Below are 16540 nucleotides of genomic sequence, written 5' to 3' on the forward strand. Positions count from 1 at the left end.
ATTGATCATATTGTTCCTCTACCCAAAAATCTTCGTAGTAGTTCAACATCTGATTGTGTCTAATCAACTACCAACAAATCTCATTTCAGCCCTTATCTTTCCTACCTTTTTCACACTATCCCACTAGATATACTCTGAATTCCAGGAAAACTGGATTATTCTCCAGACTCCTTTCTGGTCCCAATGTTTAACATCTCTGTGACTTTAGTCAGTTCCCTATGCCTAGAACAAACACAACATAGAACACACACTTGACTTGGAACCAGAAGATCTAGGTTCAAATTTCAGCTCTGCGGCTTATTACATTAATTCTAATTTTCAGCTAAATTACAAAATACATTTTCATCAACTAGGCTGGGATCTCAAACACCAGTCTCAGTAACACTGAAACAGAGTATTCAGAAATTAAATGGCAACTGGAATAGTTGGAGAATTCCAATAACTGTTTTTCTATCTATGCACCAAAAATATGGATATATTACAGACTAAACCACAGATCAATGTAAGAGCATTTATATTCAATATACTATAAACTGCTGACAAATAGTTGACAAGTTATCAGAGATATGCAAAATTCCTTTTTAGATATAGGTTTCCTGAGTTTTCCAACTATTCTCTGACCTTTTGGACATCTAGAAACTGAAATTTGCTTTATCTAATTCTATACTAAAATAATTAAAATCAGCACTATGCAAATTCAACACAGGAAAGAGATTTCACAGAAATTTTGGCAGAATTTACTTTTGAGGTCTTACCTGGAAACTTCAAAACTGTCTTCCTTTTTTTGGGGGGAGGGAGGAGGTAGACTCGGGAGGGGAGGATGAAGGCCACTTAGGGTTGTTGGCACAACTGGCCTTTCCTCAGAAGAGTTCTGAGAAGGTTTGACATCTCATTTCTTACTCTAAGAAGACAGAAAGAAAAGAAAGGCCCCATACATACCAAAATATTCATATAAGCACTTTGTGTGGTAGCAAAAAACTAGAAACAAAGTGGGTGCTATTCACTGTAATGGATTATGAATGCATGTCAGTCAAGATGTATAAGAAACAATGAATGAGATTCTGAGAAACATAGAAGGACTTTCATGAACTGATACATACTGAAGTCAGAACACAACATACAACAAATAAACTACAATAATGTAAACAAAAATGACAAAGGCAGCCAACCAGTCTCAGTCCATAGAGATGTGATGAGACACAAACTCACCTCCCACCCCCAAGATTACAGGGTAGGAGACTGGTTTTATTTCTTTTTGTTACAAGAAGGATTCACAGGGGAAACGATATATTGGAAAATGACTATGGTTCAAAAACAAAAGGCATAAATAAAACTTTTTTGAAAAAAATAACATGTGAGATCAATTCAAATTACACTGAAGAAGCAATTCAGGGAGGAAAAAAATACCTGGTAGGAAGGTAAGCAAACAGAGCTGTTCACAATTGAGAAAAGTCTAAGCAACTGAAAGGATCTAAGGTCTCAAAGTAGGTCATATATCCAAACAATATGCATAAGTAAACAATACGTATAAGAGTATTTTTAAAATTCAAAAACTACATGAAGTGATAATTGCATCAGGTACTTCAAAATCTCAGGGAGAAGAACAAACTCTGGCATTATCTTGATTTCTCCCCAGAAGCTTGAGGGCTTCATATAACAAGATAACTATTTCATTTTTATAAAGAATGCTATTATTCTATTAGAAACCTTCACAAAACTTTGATCTAAGACTTTCTTAGATGTAAAATCAACCTCAAAAAAACCCTTAATCTCCAAATTCTTATATTTAATGTAATTGAAAAGTCGTAGAATTTCCTATTAAATTTAAATGGCTTATAGTTTCACTTTTCAAAAATTAAATATCTCAGAAAAATACACATACTAGCACACTTAGGGAGACTCCCTGAGTTTTGTTTTTATAAACCACAAGTGATTTTAAAAATGTATTTGTAACTTAAGTAACTTAAAGACAAAACAAAAGGGGCAATCTATCTAAACAGCTTAACGTGCAAAGACAGGCTCTGTTGATACAGAAAAGTACAGGGGAAGCTACTGGGTTTCATACATCCCCAAGGAGAGTCTTCCCTGTAACATTTCAGTCAGTATAAGAGAATAGCACATTCAAAGCCAAACCATCTCATTGCTATCACAGCACTATTCTCTGGAAACCATTTTATTTTCAGTTCTAAAATTATGCCGGTCCCAATATTTCCTACTGCAGCCTTGGTTAAGCCTGGAGACAGTCATCTCTCTAACGTCCTCTACAAGTTATATATTCACTCTAATTCCTCTTAGTTCTTTATTATTAACTAATATTGAAGGTGCTAAACTTAAGCTAACTGAGTGAACTAATAAAGGCTGCATTAAAATATGTAAAAAGTTACAGGTTCAGAAATTTTTAGAATGAAAAATTCCAAAGTCAAATATATCTAAAGATAACTATAAAGCATTCTACAAACCTTAAAGCCCTATTTAAATGCTAATTATTATAACCTGTGGTGTATCCCAGGTTTCTGATTGTGAACTTCAAAAGTTTTTTTGAAATCATCTACTTAGAAACAATCTTTAAAATTTTCCATTTATATAAAGCAGCCTGTCTGAAATAATATATTCCTGTCTCCAACCAAAAAAATTAAAAAATCATTTTGAAACTAATGACGAAACATACTGCTTACAACAGGAGCCCTTCCAGTAAATGGTAGACACTTAAATGCTTTTCCATTTTTATGACAATTCAGGTATTTCTTCCCCCCGCCCTACCCACCCCTACCCCAAACTTTAAAGAACTCACCTTTTAAGAATTTTTTATTTCTTACAGTCCAAAATTGATCCTGCTTCGAAACACAACATGGATTGCCTATTCACAATCCAGTCAATTCACCTCCATTAATGAGTTCCACTGGCTCTCCTTCAAGTTGTGCAAGGGAGGATGGAGAACAGTAGACAGGGTCAGTCAGCAGAGCCAGTCAGACCTTCGTTCAGAGAAGCATGTGTCGGTCCTAAAGTTGATTTGAGCCTGAAAATAAGATTTTTTTTTTCTGCTCCTTCACCAAGCATATTGGCCAGGCTTTACACAGGTAGACCAGATCACCTCTGGGTAGAGAAGTGAATCCTAATTGGCACATAATAATCATTACCATTTCATATTGACCAGGTATCTGCAATTTCAACTCTAAATTTTTTGGCTCTAATCACTTTCACTTTACTATGTTACACTGATGCAATGGAGGGGTAGAGACAAGTAGGAAAGAACTGCCAGACCCAGACAAAACATCGTTAGGCAGATCAGCATAACATTGAAAAAATAATCTAGGTGAGATCACATGGTCTCAAATCTCTGGCAAGTCTACTGCCAATCCAGAAACAAAGAAAAAAAGTCTGTTCCTTTTACGCTCACTCGCCCAACCCTCGGCTCACTTGTGATAAACAATTGGCATGTGGTCAGTTTTCACTATCAAAACTACTCAATATGATTATTTTCAAAAGAGATTAAATGCTTCTGAAGAGCTACACTAGGGATAAATAGGAATACAATTAAAAGCTGAGTTTTCATTTCCAACTTTTTAAGAGGTTGTAGGAAAAAAGAGCTTGAACTGAGAAAAAATTGTGAAAGTGATTCAGAGAGATCTGGAAATGTACAGCAGGCTAGAAATTTAATTTTGGAAGGTAATATTTGGAGAGAACATGAGGAAAAAAATCAAAGTGAAGAGCTGGAGCTGAGACTTCAACTGAAAGATAAGAACTCCAGCTAGAGAGAAAAAAGATTTGAAAAGGAGTAGACCATGGTAAGGTGAGCTAGGTGTGCAACAAAGAGAAAAGGAAGTTGGAAGCAGCTGTCAAAGCTCAATCAAAAGGCAAGAAGAGGAACAACCACAGACCTGAGGGTATTCATCAGGAGTTTGTCCTAACAGTTTGTTAAAGAAGTGAATGCCAAGAGAGACAAAGTATGAGAATCTCACTTCTAACAAAGTATAGAAAGTAGGAAGAATTTCACAGTGATCTACACTGAGTGTTCAGTGGTACTTCAGCCACTGCCAAGGTAACTAGTGCCTATGCTCCATGTTCAGTTTAAATATCCTTGAAGAAAGCCTTCCACTTCCCTCCAGATTATCAAAGAACATGAAATGCTCCTTTAAAAAACAGAAAATCTTCAATATCAAAACAAAAAAGGTACAAATGGTGGAAGGTTCACTAAACATTTGGAGCTAATCAACAGAGACAGAGCTGTTCCCAAATACTGAGATGGATGTTATCAACAGGCAGCAGTTGCTCATACTCCACGGAATGATGATGTGGGTCCTGAAGTGATATTAAATAAAAACTAAGCACCTGAAAAGGAAAAATAATTGTTGACTCACTAATTTTGGGGGGGCCGCAGGGGGGAAAAATGACTCTGAGACAGTTATGTGTCAATTACATGCACAGGTAAGTTTTTTGGGGGGGAGGGTGGTCCCCCTAGGGTCCACATCCAAGAATAACAATCTCCCAAAGAACTGTGCTAAGCATTTAACAAATGTCTCATTTGATGCCTAATGAGGTAGGGGATATATATCATCCCCATTTTACAATATAAGAAACTGACACTGACAGGGATTAAGACTTGCCCAGGGTCACACAGTAAATGCCTAAGGCCAATTCGAGTCTTTCTGACTCCAGATCCAGCATTCTATAGAGACTAACACAGACTTGATATCCAAAATGACTAGGGTGGTACTATTCCTAGAAAGAGAGAGCACCTACACATTCTTGATTAGTTCAAGTCAAGTTGGGGAAAGAGAAATATGTGAGTTAGCTTGTCTTAAAATTCCTGACAAAATTCTAGAATATATTATTAGAGACAATTAGCGAACATCCAGAAAAGGAAGTGGGTCATCACAAAGACCCAGCATGGCTTCATATTAGACTAACTTAATTTCCATTTCTGACCAGGTTATCAAACTATCTATGAAGGTAGATATAGAGAATGGTATATAGTATATCTAAACTGGGGGGTGGGGGGAGGGCCACCAGCTAGGCGATACAGTAGATAGATCTCCCTGACTCCAGCCCCAAGGCTCTAAGTTTAAATCCAGCCTCAGACACTTCCCCAGCCATGTGATCCTGGGTAAGTAATTTAACCACTACTTGTCTCAGTTCCTCATCTGTAAAATGAAGATAACACTAGAGAAGGAAATGCAAGCCATTCTGGCATCTCTGCCCCAAAAAACCCATGGACAAAGTTCATGGGGTCGCACAGAGAGTCAGGCACCACTGAATAACACACCTAGATTTTACCAAAGCATTTGAGAAATTATGAATTTGACAGCTATCTCAATTTTTGTTGTTGTTCAGTTGCTTCCAGCTCTTCATGGCCCCATGTAGGGCTCTCTTGGCAGAGATACTGGAATGGTTTGCCATTTATTTCTCCAAATCATTTTACAGATGAGGAAAGAGAAGCAAAGTTAAGTGACCTGCACAGGGTCACACGGCTAGAAGGGTCTGAGGTCAAATCTGAACTCAGCTCTTTTAGACTTTCGGCCTGGTACTGTATCCACTGTGCCTTCTAACTGTACCTATCTCAGTCTATTCTTAAGGATGAAGTCATGTGGCTAGATGATAATATATATCTGGATGCAGCAGAATACAAATAGTCACTAATGTTTCTATGTCAAACTGGAAGGTCTCTCCTGGAGTGCCACCAAGGATCTATGCTTGGTCATACACTATTTTAACATTAGAATTGAGGACTTGAAAAAAGGTATAGGTAGTACATTTTGTGATCCACTAAGATCGTCTTTTCTTTCTTTGAAATATTAAGAAATAATATGCCAGCGTCCTGGTCTAAAGTCCTAGGCTCACTTGAATTAAAGACCTAATTAGACTTCCTTAAAGACAATCAAATTAAGGAAGGAATTTTGATTCCCTAAACCTAAGAGATTATGTTTTACTTCTAAAATGTCTAAAATTAAGAGGACTTGGATTAATCTCATTTAAAAGCAGAATCTGTTTCACTAAACAAAGCAAGGAGGGTCTTTGGACAGAGTGGCTAAAGACAGAATTATATCTTTTACAGTACCCTGATAACGACATCACTATTTTTCTGCTTAAGGAAATCAGAAACTCAAAAACTTGAACTCTGAACTATTATCTTACCTTCTGTAGAATTTGTCTTTAAGTGTGTATGGCATGGTTCTGAGACATTTTCAGTAAGCAGGAAGAAACTGCCCATTTGAATCCTTCTCTACTATAAGTAGCAATGCTTGGTTAATTGTCTCTCTCAGGCTTCCGTAAAAATGCAGAATATAATTTTTTCCCTACATTTATAAAACCTGCAGCTGACATAAAATTCAGATGGATGGTGATCAGAATTTTTAACACATCACAATAGGCAAGCACTGGACCAAAATCAAGTAAGATGAAATTTACTGGGGCTTTATAAAAGTAAACTCATAAACTTGGATTCTAAAAAAATCAACTTTACATGACAGAAAAGACAAGGTTAGAGCGTACCTTCATGCAGGAAAAAAAGTACTAGAGTTTTTAGTGGAATGTTAAGCTCAATAAGTTGAAAGTGGAAAATGCAAATATGCCTCCTTAGGCTACATTAAGAGAAACAAAGTTCCTTGGATTAAAAGCCAAATAGCCCAGTTCTCACACCACACTTAAGCTACTGAGTATGCAAAGGAGGGCAACCAGAACAGTGAAGGATCTGAAGTTCATAACATATCATCTCAAGATCAACGGGAAAATTTAACCTGTAGAAAAAAAAAAAACAGATGAGACACTAGCTATCTTTAAAATATTTGTAATAGTTGATAAATGGAAGAAGGATCCAACTTGTTCTCCTTAGTCCTGAAGTGCAAAACTAGATCAGTAGGTAGAAGTTATAAAGACATAATAACAACGTAAGAAAAACCTGCCAACAGACACATTCCAAAGTGTAATGCAGTATCTCGGGAAAGAATTTGTTCTTCCTGGGAGGACATCTTCATACAAAAGGGTGGATGATCATTTCTCTGGTATGTTGGAGAAGAAAATCTTTTATTGGTACGTGTTGAACTATTTGGCCATGAGGGTCCCTGCCAACTCAAATTCTGTAACATCCTTAGTCTTCATCCTTTCACCAAGTTACTCACTGAATTTCTCCTGACCACCCCATAGTGAAAATAATAAAACCAAAGCAGCATTAACAAATGGCTTGCAGTGGAAATGATTTAAGGATATCTGAAATATTTCAATTTACTGCTCCACTATAATAAAAATGGAAAACAGGAAGCAGAACCTGTGGCAGGGCAATAATACATGTAAAGGGAATAGAACAGTGGAGTAGTAGCAAGGCTGTTTATATGTAGTCACATTCTCTGCCCTCTGTTCCCTCCACAAAATTCTACAGGCTCTTTGGATGAAACTGAGGGTACAGCAGGAAGAAAAAAGGAACACATAGGAGAGGTTTATGAACAACAGAACTACAACAATGTAAATGGGGGAAGGAAGAGTAATAGGAGAAAGGGAAGGAAGGAGAGAAAAGAATCACCACCATCATGATGACAAGGACAACCACCATGGAAAATGCAGTGAAATTATAATGACTAAGAAGTAAGGGAAACTCTGGGTGTGGAACACTGAATATAATGTGAGTCTTTCAATGTGCTGGTTAGTTTTGCTGAACTTTTTTCTCCTTTTGTATTGCTTATTCTAAGAGATGGTTCTGTGAAGGAGGAAGAGGAATACGATAGAAAGTGTGGATGAAATAAAAAAGAAGATATATGAAAAAATTTGTAAAAATTAGATGACGTGAAGGAAATCTTGCATTTATTCAAATTCAATCTATGCTTATATCTAAGCATCAGGAAACTGAATTAAAAGAAAACTAGTTTCATTTCCTTTCTTTATTCTAGTACCCAATCTGTATCTTTCCTAGTCTACGGTCAATGTTGGTGGGCCACTTGACAGTAACACAAGACCATCCATTCCATGTCTTAACAAGTTAAAGCATACTACAGGATGGGCAGGTAGTTAGGGGATAGAGAGGAGATATATACATAATAAATAATGCCTGCAAAAGCAATAAAGCTCATGAAACTAGAGACACAATGTGCAGCTCCACAGTCAATCTACTAGATTATAAAACTCCTCCAACGGATCATAAACTGCTTTGCAAACAAGACGATCATTTCTGACCTTTGAAATTCCCTTTGAAATTACACATAGTAAAATACTTCGCTCTAGATCTAATACCAAAGTACTAACCAAATCTTGTGATGGCTAAAATAAAACAAACTGTAAAGACTTACAGGAACTGATGTTAAGTGAAATGAGCAGAAGCAGGAGAACACTGTGCACAGTAACAAAGACAATGTGCAATGACCAATGTTGACAGACTTAGCTCTTTTCAATAATGCAAAGATCTAAGACAAGCCCAAAAGAGTCATGATAGAAACTGCTATCCACATCCAGAGAAGGAACTTTGGAGTCTGAATGCACATCAAAAGCATACTACTTGCTCTTTTTTTTGTTGTTGTTTTGTTTCTTCTTCTTAGTTCCTTCCATTGGTTCTAATTCTTCTTTACAACATGACTAATGTGAAAATATGCTTAATATGAATGTATACGTCCAGCCTATATCAGATATCTTGGGGAGGAGAGAGGAAGAGAAAAGTCAAAACTCAGAATTTTATGGAAGTAAATGGTGAAAACCAAAAATAAAGCCACTTTAAAAAAAATAAAATAAACCAAACTGGGCATTGTACTGACTAAATTCTAGGACTGCAATGGTAACTGTGTCACCATACTATGGCCACTGTTTATCTACCTCTGCTGCTGTCACCACTGCCTTAGTAATTAATTTTATTGCTCAAAGACATGATCCCAACCACAATCTATGGAGACAACCCTAAAGTGGGGCCAGAGACAAGGTCAACCCTGAGCACAATAGTCTTTTCTTTGTAGATGCTAGAACACTGCAATGAAGTTCAGGAACTGACACAAATCCAAAGGGGTAGACAACCAATATAAACTGCAGAAGAACAGGGGAATTGTTGGCAATGAAAGGGGGAAAAAAAACCCAGTAGAACAACAAACAGAATGATGATGGCAGTAGTGACAGAAGCAAAGGAGCAGTAACTGACAAAGGGAAAAAGCCTACCAATTCTGTAAACTGAAGAAGGGATTCACAAAGCAATAACAATGTTAAAGAGAAGTACTAAAAAATTAATATCCTAGAACTTGAGATATACACTCAGTAATACTGCTAAGTATGGAAGAGAAAATATTACAAGGACATAATCAGAAACTTCAAATCTAGAAAATAGAGGGGTAGACCAAGAGAAATTCTAAAGGTTTTTTATTTAATATTATCTCTTGTTGGCCTTCAAAGTTAGGTCAGACAGGTAAAGAATAAAATACTCTGGGGAATTCACATAATAGAATTATAAAGTAGTTTTGTATTATACAGTGAAGGGGGAGGTCTTCTTTTAAACAATTATTTCACCCCCAAGAGATGTGGTTTTCTTAACCAAAGTATAACTATTCTATATGGGTCATTATTGAGGTTATGAAATTGGAAAATAGAAGACAGAATGATTTAGCTACAAAATACATATCAAAATTTGGAAAGCATGAGGAATCAACAAACAAAAAGGCACCTTTTATTATACTTAGTTTCAGAAGACTGAGCTAATAATAAGCATGAGAAAACAAAGTTTTAGATAAAATACAGCTCCTGTCTTCAAGAAGTTTACATTCTATCAGAGAGATGACACTGAAGACACCACCATAACTATTATACAAATCAATAAGCATTTCTTGAGCAGCTGCAGTGAAAGCTCTACAATACATATACATAATACCAAAAAACCATTAAATAAGGTCTGAAGGGAATAGTTATTACAAATCAGATCAAGAAAGGCTTCCCTGAGTTGTTATTATTTGAGACAGTCATTAGAAGATGAATAAGGAGGTAAGAAAGCAAAGATGGAGTGAGGGTATTCTAAGCAACACAATGAAGAAACAGATCATTTCAGGGACAGTAGTCTAGGTATATAGTCCATAAAGGATAAATCATAGTACATACATAATTAATAATAAAAAGCTGGTAGTAGAGGGTGGTTTCAAGTTCTGAAATCCTTGAATCCCAGAAGTTAATAGGAAGCCACTAAAGATGTTTTTTAAAGGCATCAGCACTTAATGAGATCTATGACCAAAAAAAATTTATTCTTATACGGATATAAAGGATGGGGAAAAACAAGGATGGAGGGAAGGGTCAGGAGTACATGATTTTGAAAAGATTTGCAGGAAGTTACTGCAATGGGATAGATAGGAAAAACTGGGTAAATGAAATAAAAATATATTTTGTAATATTCACATGTGACAAATTTTTATTTATGCATAATCAAAATAATTTCATGAATATAATTTCAATTTTAACCAATGACAAAACGCTACCTACCAGGGATTTATTCTAAAGAGAAATTTCTCAAGTCAGAGGTGAGTTGAACCAATCTACTACACTTTTTATGTATGTACCTTAAAGAACGAGTCACCTAAGATAACCAAAGATCCCATTATGTTCTGCATCCATTTAGTCAACGGTATTTAATTCAACTAAATTTGAAAAACTAGTATTATCTTACATTCTCAGTGGTCACATTAGTTTCCACACGTTCAACTACGATCTCTATGAAGACAACCATGATAACTAACAAAGGAATGACAGAAGAGCTGCTCAATTTGTTTTCTCTCTCAAGAAAAATGTTGAAGTAAAAATTAAAGAAAAATGGATATCCAGGAATTGATACCCAAGATAATTAAGGAGAGAATAAGAAAGCCTCTAGCTGCTCTCACTGAATCCAAGTCACCTGCCCCAGATCAACCACATCCTCAAGCACTGAATGAGTTTATAGATGTGGTTACTCAACCACTGTTCATGACATATGAAAGACTCTGGAGACTGGGACTAGCAATAAAGGACTAGAAAAGAGCAAGCATCCTGACTTTCAAAAAAAAGGGAAAATCTGCAAATGATAGGCAAGTGAGCTTGACTTCAATGCCTGGGGAAATTTTAGACTGGATCAGTTAAAAGACTTAGCAAACATCTGAAAAAGAAAGAAACAATCACAAAGAGTCAAATATGGCTTTGCTAAAGCACAGGTCATCGTTATTAAATCAATTTCCTTTTCTTTTTATTGGACACTTCCTAAACTATTAAGATCAGAGGAATTCTAAAGATATGATTTATTACCCAGACTTTGGCAAAAAAAGCAGTTAATACCATTCTTGTGTGGGAAATGGAAGAATGAACGCTAAATACAAATGAAGCAGATTCAGAAATGGTTCGATATCAACTTGGCAGAGAACTGCAGCGGAATGCTTCAAGAATTTGCACTTGGCCCTGTGCTGAACAACATTTTCTAACAACGTGGATAAAAGTACAGCTGATAAACTTAACAAATTTTAAGATGACACAAAGTTGGAAAGGAAAGCCAACACTATGCATGGCAAGTCAGGATTCAAAAAGACTTCAAACACTAGAAAACTGGATGAAACAGAGATTCTAATAGAGATAAATGAAAAGTCTGACCATGTGGGTTCAAAAAAAAATCAATTTTCACAAATATAAGATGGAAGAGACATTATTAAACAGCAGCCTATGTGAAGAAGAGATTTTAGCAGACTGACTGAAAGCTCAGTGTTTAGCACTGGGATCTGACAGGCAAAAAAAAGCTAATAATGACAGCTAGCAGTTATATAAGGGCAGCTAGGTGGCACAGTGCTAGGCCTGAAATCAAAAAGACTCCTCTTCCTGATTTCAAATCCAGCCTCAGACACTTACCAGCTGTGTGACCCTGGGCAAGTCACTTCATCCTGTTGTAGCCTCAGTTTCCTCATCTGTAAAATAAGCTGGAAAAGGAAATGGCAAACCCCTCCAAGAAAACCCCAAATGGGGTCATGAAGAGCTGGTCACGAATGAACCAGTTACAAGAAGCATTTATATAGTACACTATGGTTTGTTTGCACAACACTTTACATGTGTGACTTCAGCTGATTCTCACAGCAATTCTATGATGTGTATACTCATTTTGAGATAAGGAAACTGGGGCCTAGGGAGGTGAAGTGGGTTGCTCAAGTTTAGTCCCAAGTTTAGTCACACAGCTAGTAAGCAACAGGGTTATCACTTGGGTCCTCAGCACCTTACTTGGCCTAGTTCATAACCTGCTAAGGAACTAGTCTCTGTCTTAGATCTCTCCCCCTTCAATGCATCCTCTACTCTGCAGTGAAAACTGGCCTTCCTAAAGCATAGTATCCTCTTCAATCAATAAACTCCAGTGGCTTGCTCTCACTTACAGGATCAAATATAAACTCTTCAGTTTGGCTTTTAAAGCCCTTTACCATCTGACCTTCCCCATCCCACTCCTACCTTTCCAGTCTACTTACATCTTACTCAGCTCCAATCACTCTGTGACCCAAGGACCCTGGCTGCCTTACTGTCATCTTTTCCATCTCCAGACTCCAAGCTTTTTCATTAGCCATCTTCCATGTACAGAACTCTCTCCCCCCTCCTCACCTCCTGGAGAGCCTCCCTGGCTACTCTGAAATCTCAGTGAAAGCATACCTTCGGCAAAAAAGCCTTTTCCTAGTCCTTACGCTTAATGCCTTTTCTCTCTTGATCATCTCCAATTTATCATATGGATGTCATTCATATCTAATTGTTTACAGGTTATCTCTCCCATTAAACTATGAGCAACTTGAGAGCAGTGCCTGACACATAAGGGATTAGTGTTTACTACACTGAGTAAACTTCCAGCACAGTGTAAAGGAAAATGTAAAGGAACTGCAATCAAGAGCACACAGGGTTAGATTCCAATTCTATTTACTTGGCACCTGTGTGACCTTGTCTAAATCCCTTTACCTCTTTTTCCTCAAGTGTTAAACAAAGGGGCTGGACTAAATAGGCTTTAAAATTCTTTCTAGGAATCAATTTATGATCCTTTCAGGTGATTATTTTTAGTTAAACCAGAGTATTTACCTGCACAATCATTCTGAACAAATAGAAATTATCTGTTATTTCTTATTCTCTTAACCTCCATGCTAACTCCAACCAAAATTTAAATAGCAATTGGAAAGTCAGTTTATAGATGATAAAAAGAGGAAACTGTAAATACACACAATATTTTGATGAGTGAGTGCAAAAATATATCTAACTGTCCTCACTTTAAGCTTATCCTGTAATAATTTGTTTTTATGCTACCTAAGCTAGTTAAAATATCAGTGTAAGCACTATCATTTACTTCTAAGTATAAAAAAATTACAACAGTTTAAGGCACCTTTTTTTTTTAATGTGGATAACATTATAAATACTTAGCCTAGAAATACCATTGTGGCATAGTTCCCTCAGGTTTTGCTTAGTTTTTAAACAGAAAATTTAAAAAAAGTGGTATACAGTCTGTTACATGACCAAAGGGGGAGGTTGCTTTTACATTTACCAGTTCACCAGAGAGTGAATCTTTTTCATGTGAATTTTTATTTCTTTACCACTTACATTTCCCAAAATAATTCATTCCCATTGAGAACCACTCCTTATAACAATTAAAAGAAAAAGGTTCAGTAAAACTAATCAAAACATCAACCCAATCTGACATTAGAGCCAATGTTCCATCACTTTAGTCCCTAACCTTTCAACTCTCTTCTTTAAAGCCAAACTTGGTTATTATAATTTCACAACATTAAGTTTCAATTGTTTTATTCTTTTCATTTACACTGTTGTAGTCAGTGTATTTTGTTTTCATGGTTATTTACTTCATTGTGTATCCATTCACATGGATTCCATTTATATGGATTCCTTCCCATGCTTCTCTATACTCATAATATTCATAATTTCTTATAAGGTAGTAATATTCCATTACCTGCATGCACCACAATTTGATCATGAGTAGCTAGTTCCAGTAATATGCTACTACAGAAGGTGCTGCCATAAATACGGTGATGTGTACAAACCTTTCTTGATAATCATGAAAGGCCCAATGACAACAATGACCTCCCTAAGATTATATGTCTAGCAGCGGAATCTCTGGGTCGAAGGATGTGAACATTTTAGGCTTTCTCCAAACTTAATTACAACCTGCTTCCAGACCCGTCAGTCCAATTCAAAGCTCTGCCAAGTATATTAGTATGCCCATCTTTCTGTAAAGTTTCTGTAACATTTTTAATTCTGGAAGAAAATCAGAAGAGTTTATTCTCATGTGTTTCATAATACTAAAAGTTAGGACAGGTCAGTGTTTAAAACTTTAAACAAAGAAATCAAGTAGATTAATGGACCATCTAAATAATAAGGCAACCTCTAGAGGGATTAAGAGTAACCCTGGACACAGTAAACTCTGGAATACAATCAATCAAGAATTTCTAACCGGATAATTACTTCTGATAAACCAAAAAGCAGTTTGGCAGATAAGAGCATATTATCCCAAGTACCAGAGTAAGTTCCAAGTGAATAAATAATCTTAAAACAAAAAGACAGATCCTAAAAATGTTAAAATTAGAGAAAGAAATACCTAATACCATTACGGCTGGGAGAGATTTCATAATCAAAGGTTAGTGTTGATCACAGCACAGCAAGGTGGCATAGTGGATACCCTATCCTCGCCTAGAGTCTGGCCTCAGACACTTACTAACTGTATAACCCTAAGCAAGTCACCTAACTCTGTTTGCCTCAGTTTCCTCATCTGTAAAATGTACTGGAGGTGGAAATGGTAAACCACTCCAGCATTTTCACCAAGAAAATTCCAGATGGGATCATAGTAAGTCTGAAATGACTGAGCAATAAAGGTTGATAACAAAAGATAAATTCAATTATACAAAATTTTAAAGAAATAAATGCAGCTAGAATAAGATTCGGGGGGAAAAAAAATCACTGCATCCTGAATAGAAGTCTGACGTTGAAGATATGCAGCAAAGTTGCACAAGTGTGTAATTGGCACGCTTCTCAACAGAAAAATGGTTGAAGGATATTAATTTTTTTAAAAGGAATGCAACTAAACAATGAAAAAATGCTCAACATCAGTAATAAAAGGGCAAATTAAACCAACTCAGTTTTGTCTCAAATCCATCAAACTGGCAAAGATAATATATGATGCAGTGAATACTGGGAGGAGGCACTGTGGAAAGAGAAGCACATTAGCACACCTTTAACAGAACTATGAATTTGTCCAACCATTCTAGAAATAAGGCAGAAAAGTTAAACTCTTATATACACAATGTTCACATCGCCTGACCCAGTGATTCCATTACTGGTACATACCTCAAAGAAGTCAGTGACAGAAAGAATGGTCTCAGGCATGCCAAATTGTTGTAATACCTCCCCCTTACCCCAAATTAGAAACAATGTAGAGGGCCAGAGAGCAAGGAATTGCTTAAGAAATTATTACTTGAAAATAACGGGATAGTAGTTTTCCAAGAACTCAGAAAAACTCTGTATAAACTGACGTCAAACAAAGAAAACAGAACCAGAAAAGAATACATAAAATTACTACAAATGAGGAAAGAACTAAAAGACACTGTCTAAGGAGAACACAAGGCAGCCTGTCAACTTCAGGTACTTTTTAAAAGGGATAAAGAACTGACCAGACACAAATACAAGGTAATAAAACGTTTAGTTTATAAAGCTAAGTTGTCAAACATTAAGAGAAAGAAAACATGTGAATAGTTCTGAAAGATATCTAGTCCTCCAAAGAAGTCCCTCTTTCTTTCTAAGGGGACAATGTCACAACATTCTTAGTAATTACAGTCCCAAAGGAGTGTTTGCAGGGCCAAGGAAGCCCTGAGGCCCCAAAGCCCTACATTCAGTATTTTTACATCTCTTTAGGTCTGCCAGGTACTTAGTTACCAGTGCAAAGTGTTCCCTTATACAAGAAACAAAAAAGCCTTTGTGCTTTAGCAGCTTACATGGTAGGGGCTACTGGTCTCCTAATACCCACATGGCTTATAATCACAGCTGCTTCCCAGGGCCTGCTCCCTTCTCTTCTAATATGTACAGGCCTGCACAGTTCAAATGCTAAAATCAATAATTCACTCCCAGATGACATGTTAGAACACATTTCCTTACTCTTGGTATTGGGGTGATAAACTATGAGTAGCAAGTGCTACATAGTACTGTCGACTGTAGTTATTAGATTATTGTGATTTAACTGATTTAATCAATAAGCATTTATTTGCTAGATCACTTCTGTGTTAAGGGCAGGGAATACAAAGAAAAAGATTAAACAATGCCTCCTCTCAAGAAGCTTCAATTCTGTCTGGGAAAACATCCCTTATTCCCCCTTCTCTCCAGGCAATGTCCCCCCACCCCACCCCACTGGAGCAGGCCTTCATTACCTCATACCTGGCTGGCAGCAATAATGGTGGCTGGTCTCCCCTCATCAAGTCTCTCTGAGCTCCTGTCCAACCTCTGTTCACAAAATGATGTTCCTAAAAGTCAAGCCATGTCACCCTCCCAAAAGACTCCAGTAATATCAGCTTCGAGAGAAAATGCTGGGTGCCCCAAAGTCTCAGTGCAGTGTAAGCTAAAATTT

General features: G+C 36.7%; 1 protein-coding gene across 12 annotated transcripts in view; it reads right to left on the minus strand.

Moving 5' to 3' along the window:
* ZNF644 (zinc finger protein 644) overlaps window positions 1–16540 on the minus strand; it is a 124198-nt gene that overhangs the window by 92405 nt on the left and 15253 nt on the right. The window contains exons 1-2 of one of the 12 annotated variants that reach the window (XM_072649051.1): window positions 2792–16292; window positions 756–901 (exon numbers count right to left, since the gene is read on the minus strand). The exons of 9 other annotated variants lie outside the window; for them this stretch is intronic. The gene's annotated coding sequence lies outside the window, so the exon portion shown is untranslated. 2 more of the 12 variants (XM_072649050.1, XM_072649052.1) reach the window with 2 other exon arrangements.

The sequence above is a fragment of the Notamacropus eugenii genome, chromosome 2, assembly GCF_028372415.1.
Source record: "Notamacropus eugenii isolate mMacEug1 chromosome 2, mMacEug1.pri_v2, whole genome shotgun sequence".
Lineage (NCBI taxonomy): Eukaryota > Metazoa > Chordata > Mammalia > Diprotodontia > Macropodidae > Notamacropus > Notamacropus eugenii.